Source organism: Vulpes vulpes, chromosome 8, assembly GCF_048418805.1.
Source record: "Vulpes vulpes isolate BD-2025 chromosome 8, VulVul3, whole genome shotgun sequence".
Classification (NCBI taxonomy): domain Eukaryota; kingdom Metazoa; phylum Chordata; class Mammalia; order Carnivora; family Canidae; genus Vulpes; species Vulpes vulpes.
In genome coordinates, this window is record NC_132787.1 from 44,976,976 (window position 1) to 44,990,985 (window position 14,010).

General features: G+C 44.5%; 1 protein-coding gene across 30 annotated transcripts in view; it reads right to left on the bottom strand.

Moving 5' to 3' along the window:
• MICAL3 (microtubule associated monooxygenase, calponin and LIM domain containing 3) overlaps positions 1-14,010 on the bottom strand; it is a 266,829-nt gene that overhangs the window by 148,834 nt on the left and 103,985 nt on the right. For 2 of the 30 annotated variants that reach the window (XM_072766414.1, XM_072766412.1), the window contains exon 1: positions 2,004-2,077. The exons of the other annotated variants lie outside the window; for them this stretch is intronic. The gene's annotated coding sequence lies outside the window, so the exon portion shown is untranslated. Of the gene's footprint in view, positions 1-2,003; positions 2,078-14,010 lie in introns of those variants that run through there. 30 annotated transcript variants of the gene reach the window in all.

The following is a 14,010-nucleotide window of genomic DNA, read 5'->3' on the forward strand; positions in this document are numbered from 1 at the left end:
AAAAAAAAAAAAAACCTTCATCACAAAAGAGAGGCAAAGGCAGTATAAACCCAAGGCTGTACAAATACAAAAGCAATGGCAACTCCAGAGGGGCTCAGAGAGGGAAGCTAGGCAGAGAAGGGTGTGGAAATTAGGTAGTGAATACTCGAGGAGTTAAAGAACATTTTCTCAAACTATGGACTAATTTCTTCTCAGAGAAAAAGCTGTAAATTCTGCCTCTGACAGGTTAGTGTCAAATGTTCAGAGAGCTATTAAATCACAGTGTAATAAATTACACAAAACAAGCCAAAAGCCACGTAAACTCCTACAATCAGGTCAGAATTCTGATAGAATGATGGGCCAATCTGCTCCCTCCCACTAAAAATGTACAGGACACCCAGCTGTGCCCAGAGGCCACCAGGCAAATGAACCAGGTAGAGCACTTCTTCCCCCCACTTTATCACACAGGCACAGCAGGTACTCGCACTCAACACTGATTGTACCCCATAAATCGTGTTCTCTTAGGCCTATAACGAGTCTTTGTTTGGGTTATTGTGGGGAAGAATGAAGCAAAGAGCTTTACCACACCATTTTCCTCTGGCCTAGAGAAGTGAACAAAAACATTAATGTCTACTGTCAGCCAAGCTAAAAACTGAGTCATCCTTAGGAGTGGAGATGAAGCCTTCCAATCAGTGGATAGTCATAACAGTAGGCCAGTCTTGAGCACTTCAAGCACTTCCCCATTTTAAGTTTTTCCGGAGGAAAGTATCTGGGGCTCAGAGAGAGGCCTTCAGTAGACCTACAACTGGGTTCTTCCCAGAAGACAAGGGGCTCCCCTGCAAAGATGGAAATTAAAAGAGGGAAAAATGAAATATGGTGAGCTTCAAATGCCACACCAGAGCAACAGGTGTCACTGTTTAGAAAATTTAGGCAATTCTCAACTACTAAAACTATTTTATGATTAATCATTCTAGGGGATCCCTGGGTGGCGCAGCGGTTTGGCGCCTGCCTTTGGCCCAGGGCGCGATCCTGGAGACCGGGGATCGAATCTCACATCGGGCTCCCGGTGCATGGAGCCTGCTTCTCCCTCTGCCTGTGTCTCTGCCTCTCTCTCTCTCTCTCTCTGTGACTATCATGAATAAGTAAAAATTAAAAAAAAAAATGATTAATCATTCTATGATGCGAAAGAAATTACTATGTACTTCATATGTACCAGTTTTGGCCTGTGTGCACTACGAGAGGGAGAAAAAATATATATATTACATTTTACTATACTTCTCTCGAGAGTAACTACTTGTTCATTAGAATCATCCAGGAACTTGGCAAAATTTACCAATGTTCAGGCCTGACCCTGGATCAAGCCAATCAGAATCTTTGTGGTGGCATGGAGTAGGCGTATGTCACTCTCCTCGCACCATGATTCTACTGTGCCACCAGAGTTGAGAAGAAGGGAAACAGAAGGCAAACCGAGGGATACAACACACATCTGACTGAATAATCAGAGGCTTTGTCTACCTTCGGATGGACCTTCTCCCCTCTACACGTCAACCATGTATTTGAAAAATCTCTACTATCCCCAACCTTAAAATAACATTAACAAAAAAGGAGAGTTTCCCAGCAAAAGAATTGGGTAATATTCCACACAGCTCAAGGAAATGGTGTGCCTAATCTCTTCATGTGTATGTTTTGTTCAGGAAAATGTAAACCAGCTGTGATGTTTTGTCTCTCCTGGGGTGAAGTGACACCACAACATATCTAAAGATAGCACAGTGATTGTATGTTTGCAGGAAAGCACAGAATTAAGCACAACCCAAGCGGGTGAAGGAGACTGTACATGAGTGACTGTGGTTGCCAAGCCAACTTTAGTTTCCAAATCAACAAATCTAAGTCCTGGGTGCTTCAACGAGAGTAAATATAAAATGACCCCACCAAGGACAGCTCTGTGGGTTGGGAGACACGCCTATCCAGTCTTCCGTCTTGCCATTGATGCCTCATGTCAGACATGCCTCACCTCCTCTACTTACCAGAGTGGTGTGATTTTTCCAGTCAATCTTTTTGGAAATGGTCATTAAGGTTAGTGGTAATTCAGGTATGACCACGACTCTGAAAAAAGAAAAGTGGGTTGAAAAAAATATGTCCTGAGGTAAGTTGCTGGGCCTCTGGACATGATCATGAAAAATTCTAAGGGGAAAAGCTTTCGGATGCTCAGAGACTTTACCAAGTCTAAAGACAGTCATCAGTAGATACCTGATGGAAGAAAGAGCTTTGTTCAGACGCTTCACTCATTGGTGCTATCTGCTGCAAAACCCACTGAAGGAGCCTGGCCTCTCTGCTAGGCTTCTGGATATTTTGAACAGCCATAGATGACAAGTGTCTAGTAATTCCAGTAATTCCGCTGGGCAGGATAAGGTGAGCCCAACTCATGATGTCAACCTCGGCAGTCCTGAGGGTTCAAGCCTGATGAATACTACCCCAGATTCAGGCCAGGCCCTTCTGCTCTGCCAGTACCACAGTAGGCCCAAGTAAGAAAGCAAGTCTCATCAAGTCCACTCAAGACTAAACGCACATGTAACTTCTCTTCCTTGGGCTCTTTAGATCAGATGTAACACTCTGAGGTTGTACCATTCCCTAATTCATATACTAGAGCTGTAATTATATAGCTAAAGTTTACTTCCATGACAGAAGCATGCTGGCAGCAAGAGTTGCCAAATTCTGTGATGAATCAAGTGAAATTTTTTCAATTATTATGTATTTTCCTGAAATTAACTCCTATTCCTACCCTATCTTGGCCAGTATAGTTTCCTTGAAAATGCCTCTATCCTTCCCTTAACAGAGATTAAAGCAGAAAGATCAAAATCCCTTCCAGCAAAAGTACTATGTGCTCTCAGCAAAGAACAAAGATTCTTTCCGTATACGGGAAGCTCCATATTCCAGGTGCCTGAGACTGAGGTTTATGAATAAATCAATGTGATCTGCTGCATGACTCTGCTCCCACCTTTTCCCATCTTGTTTGAGAGCCTGAACTGGAGGAAGACAGAAGAGCAAGAGCTCTGCCATCTGCTGTTTTCAGGCCTGTCACACAGAGAAAACAATTGGTTTGAGTTTTATGCATGACATCATCAGCCACCAATCAATACAGAGAAGGTAGAGCAGGTTTGTCTATGACACCAACCACGCCAAGTGTCAAATTGTAAAAGACAGTGCAGGTGTGAGGTAGGGTTTTCTTGATACCCTGTTTTTATGTTAAAGTGAGAAGCAGAGGGAGAAAAACCTGTCCATGCAAAAAATATAGAAATTCCCAAATTCCCTAGGTGCAAGCAAAGACCAAGCCGGCCCCTATACCTGTGCTCCAGTCCGTCTCCAACTTCCACTCCTGCCAAGACTGATACAAAAGCCTTTGTTCTGTGGAGCACTGGATGGAATCTTCCCAGTGCTCCCCACCAAGGAAACAGTCAGACTTTTAGGAAAGTTGTTTTTTGTTACCCGAGCGTGGGGTGTGTGTGTGTGTGTGTGTGTGTGTGTGTGTGTGTGTGTGTATGTGTTTTCAAATAGGATTTCAAAGCAGTGAAGTGTGTAAGAAATACAAGGAAAGTATATTGCTTCTCTAGACAGTAGTTAAAATCTGTACCCAGAAACTAAGCAGTTCTTACTGGTGCATGACAATTGGAGGTTCTTGGGACTTGGTTATTTTCAGTCCATTCTCCTCCCAGAAAACACTGACCATCTTATGAATGGAGTCGTTTAGCCAAGGTTGGAATATGCAAGAAGAGAGGGGGTGGTGGTGGTGGCAGAGGGCACAGGGCTCCAGGAGAGTAGAGGGCGAAGGAGAAAACTCACAGAGCAAATATTGTTTACAACTGCAGAGCCAAGCTAATGTGGTCTCTCTGCCTGTTCAAGCATATTATGACATCAAGTCCTGAACAATAAAATCGGAGGCAGGGAGAGCAGGGCCAACCCAGCCTCCGCTTTGCTAATGGCATGAGGGCAACATTCCATGCAGAGTCTGCCCAGCAACGTGTATGCCAGCTCTCCTGGGATTCTACGGGCTGAGACTACTGGGCACAGCCAGGCAGCAGGGAGAACTGGCACTCGACTCTGCTTAAAGGCCAAAGAGCCTCGGTTGCAAGAGATGGGCTCTACATTCACAGGTGGCTAGATGAGAAAGCACACAGTAGAAATTGCATTTTTAAGTGAAAACAGGGAGGAACTGAATGTGTTAAGAGAAGTGTAGGCTGCATGTCCTCTGCAAATGGGGCATGCCACGCTGGCAGGAGGAGGAGCAGTTTCTGGGAAACCACTGCATCCCTCTGAGCTCTTCAAACTTACTGTGAGTGGTAAGTATACTCTCCAATGCCATTAAATATAAATGTCTCACACACGGGCAGTGGAATTCTGGTTTCTTTAAACAGTATGACTAGATAAGCCAATCAATATAATCTAATATTAGGATAGGCTAGACTGAATCGAGCCTTTAATAGACTGCTATCAACTGTGATTCAACCCAGCTTCCAGAAGAGAGGTTTCAGCTCCTCTCTCCCATTGCCATTTCTGTCTTTACCTTCTCCTAAGAGTTGTTTCTCTGGTTCCTCTGTCTCCGTATTTCCTTCCCTAGTTAAGCTCAACCTGTGGTGGATACTGCCAGCTGGCACCCTAAGTCTTAAAAACCATCCAACAGCCAGTGTTCCCTTTCCCTTGGCCACTAATATACATGACAGTCTGAATTCTCAGGACACCTTGGGCTCTGGACTCATACTAGGTTCACCCTGGCCCAGTGAGAAAGGAAGGTCCTTGGCTAGCTCACCCCCAAAGCGTACAGCACCAACATCTGCTGCAATCCCCGAGAGCATCCCCACCCACCAACCAACGGGTTGTGTGAGCAGGACAGTCACCTGTTAACAGAAGAAAGCCAACTAAGAAGATTCTCCATCGTTTACATTCCCATGTTTCCCCCCAAGTAAAACAACAGCAAGATTCACCTGAGGAACTGCTTTCTTCTAGCAGAGAAGCTACTCCTTGTGACGTGGACATCAAGTGCTCGTGGATCCCAGTGCCCAGGGAGAAGAGTTCTGTGAGAGCAGTGGGTCCGCCCCCTCGCAAGCCTGATGGCAGCACCAGTGTGCCCCAATTCTACCATATGCTCTCACACTTACCTAAGAATGCCTTTCGAATCCAGCCCCCTACATCAAAGACCACAGACAAAGCTTCTCTTCTGCCCAGAGATCAGAGAAAGAAAGGTTGAGAGAAAGAAGAGGCTATATTTAGTTAATACACAAAGATAAAAGGAATGAAATGAGTCATAGGCCCAAGCATGACACAAGGACTTCACTATTGCCCAGTACAGTGGAAGGTCCAGCCACAAGCCATGTCAGGGCAGGATCAGGGCTCGGGGCAGTTTGCTGAACAGTACAGCTCCTTTCTCAGGTTACATGAAAAGGCAGACACAAGCCATAACCTTATTAAGTAGTCAGAAATCTGGTCTGAAAATCAGGACAGAAAATTCTCCCTCATTAAAACAGCATACTGAATATTGGGAGGAAGATGGGGCCAGCAGGTATAAATGACCTAAAGCAGGTAGCATCGCAAGGACTTTCTGTTGTTTTCCTTGGATCCCCCTTTTGCTACCCCAGGGCAAGTAGAAGGGACTCTCACTGGCTGTAATCAGCTCCTTTTGAGTCTGCTAGATAGTGTGGGAGGGAAGTCAGGGAAGATTTCATTTTCTGTGGTTTGGGGGGCAGGAGACCACCAGTTTCTAAAAGGACTGAAAAGGGAAGGATGAGAAGAGCTGGCACAGCTTGCTTTTTGACCCTCTGCTCTGTGACTGGTACGCCTCCTCTGTAAAACAATGACCCGTGCTGTGCATTCACTGTACAAACATGACCCAGGGGATTTTCTTCCATTTAGCATAAGAAGAGTTGCCTTGTAAATGGGACACATTTTTCTTTATATGTACAAAAGATCTCTTGGGAAAAACCTCTGTGAGAACACCTACCCACAGTCCCAGAATGTCTCAGGACCCGACACACTGAACCATTTTAGTGCTAGATGCATGTATTTCCCCAGAACTACATGGGAACACACAGCTAAGACTATCAGGCTATTTGGAAAAGTCCCTCTTATCTGGAACATATAGTGAAAGCCTGTATTTTGTGGTGATCTTTCTTTCTTTCAATGAGAGGTGATTTCTTTCCTCTTCTTTGTTCCAAAACCATCACTATACTCCAACCTCCGTTATCATGGGAGGACCACATCTGACCTGAAAGAACAGTACAGGTTCTTCCAAGCTGCTTATTTTTAGCCTCTGGTCCTTCCTGCCTTCTTCCCTGGGGATGCCCCTCCCGCTGCTCTCCAGCAAGCTGCTCTGGCTGGAGCACAGGATCCTGACACCAGGCGGGAAGGGTGAGGCAGTGGGAGCCTTGATTTCGCCTCTCCACACTTCGGACTTCAAAGAATATGGGCTGAGGAGTCTGGAGTAAGAGTGGGAGGGGAGGAATTTTTTAAATCACAAAGAAAGTCGAAGTATGACTTCAGAAGAGAAAGACTACATAAACTGTTTGTTGTCCACCTAAGATCCAAACAAAGCTTGCTGTGCCATTTGGCTGGATTGGCATATGTTCTCCTCTTTGTTCTCTCAAGCCAGACCATGGCTCTTGCACACATTAATTTTGCAACCTGCACCCCTGTAGGCAAGGCTGAACCGGCCAACGCAGCTACTCAACCTGAGGAGACCAAGGCTGCCCTGCCCACCAACCTAACAACAACTCCAATCAGCCAGCCTTCACCCTTAACAAAGGAACTAAGTCAGAGGAAAGAGCCCTTTAAGGAAACAGGAAAACACTCAGATACCTGCCTCATGCTAACTCCAAGATACGGCCCTCCTTTCACACGTTGCCGGGTATTATATACACGCAGCTGTTACAGAATCACCAATGTGAACAGAAAAGTCAATGTTCATTGACTTGTCAGTGCAAAATTACAAGTATTAGGAAACAGACTCAACCCCTTTGGAAGCTAGAAGTTTTTCACCATGACTTGTAACAAGGTCAGACATCCAATGCTGACAACCAAGCATTCCCTCTATTTTACTGTGAATCAAGAGGAGACGAAATGACAGTCTGGCTGGGAAACATAACAGTTTTCATCTTCAAAGGCCAGAAGCCTATTTGTGAGTTCATCTACATATATTATCATGCCCTGCTCCAGGTAGACATCATGGGTTCAACAGCAAACAGTGAAACATAACCTGGCAGCATGGATCTCGGGCATCAGCTCTAAGGTCTCCAAGGTCTTCAAGCCTCTGCTCCAACAAAGTAAATGCACAATAGCTGGACAGGTCTCAGGCTGATCTATCAGATGCTCCTGCTGCTGGTCACTGAATGACAAATTAGTTTGCAATCTGACAAGCCCATACTCCCCTTCCCTGGGCAGAAGTATAAAGAGCTTTAGGGGGAAGACGTTCCCACTGTGTTGCCACAATCTTGTTGACTTTCTATTTTTGAGAGCTCCCAAGACAGTTACTTAGGCCAGCAGTCTGCTTTGTGCATATGTCCATAAAAGCATGACTACCAGGTGGGAGAGGGGGACATGGAATGGGCACAGTGCTCCAAGACAGCAGTGTGCTCTCTTTGTCAAGCTCTTGCTCCTCCCATGTCCTCACACATCCGCTGAATAGCATTTAATACCAGGCACACCTCCTTGGGAGGAGTGTTCTTGGGGAAAGCAAATACACAGACAGGGCCTTATTTCTCAGGAGCTCATGGCCCATCCTGGAAATCATGAAACCATACAAGGGAGGGTAGATATGACATAACTCTTAAGAAAGTCATCTCTATTTTATCCCTATGATAAAACAGAAGATATCTCAAAAATTAACAAGAATCCAATGAAATCACTTACTCCGCCAGGTCACAGATAGCAAGTGATAAAGCTGGGAGAATTCACTGCTGAAAGTTGTCTGATTCCATGCCCATTATGCCCCTTCCATAAATGATGCTTCATTTGGTGGATTCAAATTTGTGCCCTCTCTCCCTTTTTTTTCTTCTTTAGTAGTAAATTTTTATGGGTATGCATGTCAAATCTCTCATATGATCCTTACATTCTCTGACAAATTTTTAAATAAATGATGACTGCCAGTCAATCTAAAGATATTGATTAGTGACTATTCTGTGCCCAGTTTGCATTAAGTACTGCAAAGAGATAATAAATAAGTTTGTAAAGGGGAGGAAGAAATACTGAAACAGTTAACTGATAATAAAAGATGATAAATAAATACAATATGAGAACTATAAGCAAATGCTTCTCTATGCACACACAAATCCCCTGGGAATTCTGTGACAATGCAGATTCAAATTTAGTAGGTCTTAGTAGCGGCCTGAGATGCTGCATTTCTAACAGGCTCCTGGGTAATGCCCACACTGCTGACCAACAGGGAGCTAAAGTACTTCAAAGGTCTACCTGGGCTAGGTTGCTCTAGAAAAGGTAAAGAAGTGAATCCGAAACTGGCCTGAGAATAAGATCAAGGTGGGGAATAACTTTAGTTTTTTAATCTTTTTAAAAAAATATTGTATTTATTTACTTTAGAGAGAGAGAGAACTGCAGACAGAGGGAGAGGGAGAAGCAGACACCCCACTGAAGAAGGAGCCCGATGTGGAGCTCCATCCCAGGACCCTGGGATTATAACCTGAGCCGAAGGCAGATGCTTAACTGACTGAGCCACCCATTCACCCCTTGTTTGTTGATCTAATAAAGGGTAACACCAAGATAAATATCTTACAGAAGGCAGCCCCAACTACTCAGCTACTTGGTGATGCTCAGAAGTTCAGAGCCATGAACTCTGGCACACACCCAGCCACTAGCCAATGAATGTTTCATGAAACATTTTTAAATACTCACTATCCCATAATGAACAGGAAAGGAAATCCCACTGTCAGCCCCACCCTACGTTGGCATCCTAACACAGATCTCCCAAGAGAAGGGCCAGAATAGTGGCCTCTCCAACTGTGCCATCTGGCAATGTGGCCCAACTTCCTGGCTGGGTCATTTCCTCTGCTGTTGCAGACAAAGTGGCACTGCCTTTTCCCAATGAGTTCCTCAGCAAACAGAAAGAAATGCCTAGATGCAAGGAAAGGTCATACAGTGTGCACACTATGCTTGTGAAGAGGCAGCACCGCAGGGGAGCACAGTATTCAGAATTAGAAACAGGGATTTGAACCAGGGTTCTGTCATTTACTAAGCTATGTTGCCTCTCTAAATCCATCTTCACACTCACAAAATGGAAATTTTTATGCAGATTTTCTACTGTGCAGGGAGTTGGGACCCCAATCCTGACCCCAATCACTGTTGAAGCATCAACTACACATGACTTTTGAGGAACCAAATGACCGCTAAAGGTTGCCATGAAGTCAAACATCTCTCTGTTATGGGATAATAAGAGAGCAATCTAATAATTCACTTGCAGAGAATCAATATTTTAACATTTTCTAAAGGAGCCCTACAGAAGTCAAATCACTTAGAACTCAATTTGCATTATCTGACATATGAAAACCTGAAGTGGAATTGATCGGAAGGATGGCAGTAAGATTCTAGCACTGACTCAGTGGCTCATTAGATCATACAACCTTGGATACAACACTTGTTTAGGCCAGGATTCAGATTCTTTTCTGTAAAAAGACAGGACTGTACTAGCTAGGTGGTTAAAGCTTTTGTTAGTGGCCAGTTTCTGACACCTATCCAGAACAGGTAAAAGGCTCTCTGACTGAAATGGGGTATGTGGCCCCCAGCCACCCCAATACCCCACTCATCTCTTTCCGGACTCTCAACAATCTTGTATTTTCATTTCCTGTGGCACCACCAAGGAAACCCCAGAACACAGATTATAAACCTCTGGAGTAAAGGACCAGCTCTGATGCACAAAGGCAGCATGCCACCTCTTCAAATATCCTATCCCACTCCACTCTCCCAGACTTTTAAAATGTGCTACAATTTTGGAGATGAGGAGGCAGAACTAAGCCAACTTGGGTGCGTTTTGGGGGAATGAAGAGTGGGAACAGGATGAGGGAGAAATCAAATATAATGGAATGACTCGACAACCAATCACACTGCAAAAAAAATCTGAACTTCTATGATTGTTATAAAGGTAAGGGAACTATGGAAAGAAGTCCACATCCAAGCTAGCATGTCCTCAAGAGGGTTGTGGAACATGATCCAGACAGAGCACCTGACCTTACAGGACGTATCTGTGTGTAAAATCCTATACAGAACATGGAGCTGTGGGGCCCAAGAGACCTAACTTCAAATCCAACTCTGTCCTTTCCCTTTCCATGTGACGTTGGAGGAGTTTCTTAACCTCTGCCCTCCCCCCCCCAAAAAAGAGGCAAAACCTACCTTAGGGGAAGGCTACAATATGTGAAGTGCCTCTTAAAGTACCTGACACTAGTAATTAATACTCACTGAAGGCTGGAGATGACAATGTGATGATGACGATGATGGTGGGGATTCAGGCTTCCATTCCTAACATCAATAATTTTTTTTCTTTCAATTCAGAATTATTTCATTACAAAAGAGTGTTCCTAGTAGAACTATAAAACATAAAATATTGTTATCCAAATGATTTATAGACTGTATGGAGAGAGCTCATGTTTATGACCAAATAGCTGATGCCTGGCACTGCTACGATAAAAACCATGGCTTTAGTATCCTGTGTTTGGCCTTGTCCCATTGCCAAACTACCTGTGCATGATGAGCCAGCTAGCCACAACCTACTCTCTCTTCCTGGATTTACATTCCAACTCGCCCACTTGGATGATATTCAGTGCACTGAGGACAGCAACATCAATGTGCTCCTATTTCTAGGGGTCTCTTGTGGCTTTACTGTGGAATGGCCATTGTGGCCACTACAGTCCCCAGACTTGCTTCGGGTATGAGTGTCCCAAAGCCCCCACCTGCTACAGCCTATGCCCCAGTCTTCAGATACCAATTTTGAGACTTGATCTCAGTCAGATCTTAATGATTTTAGAGAGACCAGGGAAAGGATAGAGCATTCTTTTAATTTCTAGGAAGCTTTTTTTCTGAGGGGATACACCAGAATTCATTTGTAACTTCTAGAGACAGGAAAAAAGAGACAACTGACTTTCTTCAAGGTCTTCTTAGCAGACTGTAGCCAGGGCGATCCCAGCTCAGGCCCTAAGATGTCTCCCAGGGCCCATTTTCTACCCAGCTGGATCCAAATGGACGGTCCGCAGAGGAATTTGGGAGTTTCACTGCTGCATATGCCTACCATCAGAAAATTGACGGCAACATCAAATTTGAAATTATTCACTTAAAAGATCTCATGAACACAAGATGAATATACTTATTCCAAGACCCTAACTGCATTCTTCTTGGTGTAAATTAATCTTCTGACATATTCCCTCCTCTTTCCTCTGAATCAATAGGAAGTCATCTATCTCCAGGTACCTGAATCTGATCTTAAGGTAGACAAAAAATATTCAGCTAGCCTTCTCTTATATCCATAAGGCCTGAAGCAGATGTGGGGGGTGGGGGGAGAGGGGAGATGAAACCGACCAGCTAAAATAAATTGAACACAAGAACCTCTCGGAGACCAACCCGAAGGGCAGCTCATAGCAAGATCTGACATGATCACTGATTTCTTGACTTTTACTCTTCGCCACCTCAAAAACAACTTCTGGGGGTGGGGCGAGGGAAGCCAAAGAACTCTATCCATGTATGTTAGGAGTACCCTTCCCTGGGAAAGAAAGGAAATGATTGGACAGGCAAGGCCAGATCCCAGGTATGGGTAAACTCTTGAGCAGTCCCAGGCCTCCCATAAGAGCTATAATCTTACTGCCCCAATGATAGGCTTTGATAATAGGTGGAGGTGGGAATGGGAATCAATATCCCAGTATCTAGAACAGGAAACCCCTTGTTCTAGTATTTGAGAAAAAGAAGAGTCATTTAAGGAACACCCTGAGGTGGGGAGGGGATGTGTTATTTATAGACTATGGGGATGGAAAGACAGAACACAGGAAACTGCTTGTGAAAGAAGGTGAGAGGGGATCCCTGGGTGGCTCAGCGGTTTAGCGCCTGCCTTCGGCCAGGGCGTGATCCTGGAGTCTTGGGATCTATTCCCACATTGAGCCCCCTGCATGGAGCCTGCTTCTCCCTCTGCCTGTGTTTCACCTCTCTCTCTATGTGTCTCTCATGAATAAATAAATAAAATCTTTAAAAAAAAAAAAAAAAAGAAAGAAAGAAAGAAAAATGGTGAGAAACTACCCCCTGCTGTTACAGAAGCTCCACCAGAGCAAGGACTGTTACCTGTTTAGGTCACTGCTATTCTCTCTAGCACCTAGAACAGTGAACAGAATGAGTACTCAAATACTTGTTAAATGAATGAAAGAAAGAGGGAGAAGCAGATATCTGATATGGCTAAGGGCACAGGCTTTGAATCAAACAGAACGAGACTGAAATCCCGGTCCTGCTACTTATTAGCTATGTGACTAATCAAGTCACTCAAGCTCTCTCAAACTCAATTACATCATAGGATTCTTGCTAAGGACTTAATGACAATGCCTTTAGCTACTTAGAATGACTAGCATACAGTAAGTGCTCAATCAATGGTGGCTATTAGCTATCATCATCTTCTCTCCCTGTCCCATTCCTCAAAATCCCCATTCTGAGACAGAAAAGAGAGGCAGGCACCATAAAAAAATCCAAGGATCAGACTGGGGTGGCAGTCCTTTCCATCCCAACCCTAACCTAAGCCATACGTGCGTCTGCCCCCTGACCCTTTGTTCCTGTGAAATCCATACCCATTCATCCACCTCTCTACAGACAGACTTCTGTCTGTCCTGCCCAAAATGGGACGTAAATATCAGCAAGTATCAGAGGAATTAACAGTGACTTGCTCACCCAAGGCAGATCCAGCACTGAAACAAGCTGTGTGTGTGGAAGGAGAAACAGCACCTAAAAAGGCTGCCAGCTGAAAACCAGTTAAGGTCTAAGAGTCAAGACACGTCTCCTACACTCAAAGTTAGTCCCACCTACTATCATCCCGTAATATACCCGTTTAATTCTTACAAATTAACACTTTCTCAAGCTGCTGCTGGGAGCAACATTTTCTAAGATGAATCCCACATTTTCCTTGACAACTCCATTTGGTATGTATCTCAATGCGTCAGTGACAATTTCCGGACAATTTCCAGCCAGGGTAGGAGGTGGAAATAGATCTCAAGCCCAAAAACTGCTGAAGATTTGAACTGGAAAATATCCAAGAGATCTCAACTCACTCAATGAGCTGAATATAGGATCCAGGTTTCCTGAGAATTTTGGAATTTCAGATTTCTAGCCACACACAAAAATCCTAGAATCATTAAACAGCATTTGTGACTATGTGTATACAAAGGGAGAAAGTGAGCAGGAAGGGCCCTTGAGAGTATGTCCTCTGTAATCCCTGACCTCTTAAGGAGATGCAGCTGCAGAAGAGAAGTTGCAGGGAGGACACACAAACGTACACGCCACTTCCTCATAATCACTCGTTGGCTTCATCCGCACGTTCAGAGGTGCTGTGTGCTCACCAAGCTAGCGCCCAATCCCCTGAGGTCCTCTGATGGTCAGCCAAACAATGAAGCTAAAGAAGGTTTCACATCAAGATCACAACTTTTAAACCAAACAGGATTCAGCGAGGACAGGAAGAACCCAGAGACGCAAGAAAAGCCAGCTCCCAAGGGTGCCCAGGCTTGTACTGCTACCACTGCTACTAACCAAGCAGTCACCCACAGAAATACTCGCAGTCTCTCACCCACTGAGCTTCCAACTGATTCGTGCAATGACATTATTACTCAGCTAAGAGGAGAGATGCAAGGATAGACTCTGGAGAAAGGATCACTATGTACTGATATGTTCAGCTCCTCTACATGTCCTTGGCACACAGGGCAGAAAGAAATTAGACAACTAACTAGAGCAAAGATTTCTTTCTTAATAATAGAACTCCAGGGGCGCCTGGGCCGGTTAAGGGTCTGCGTTTGACTCAAGTCATGA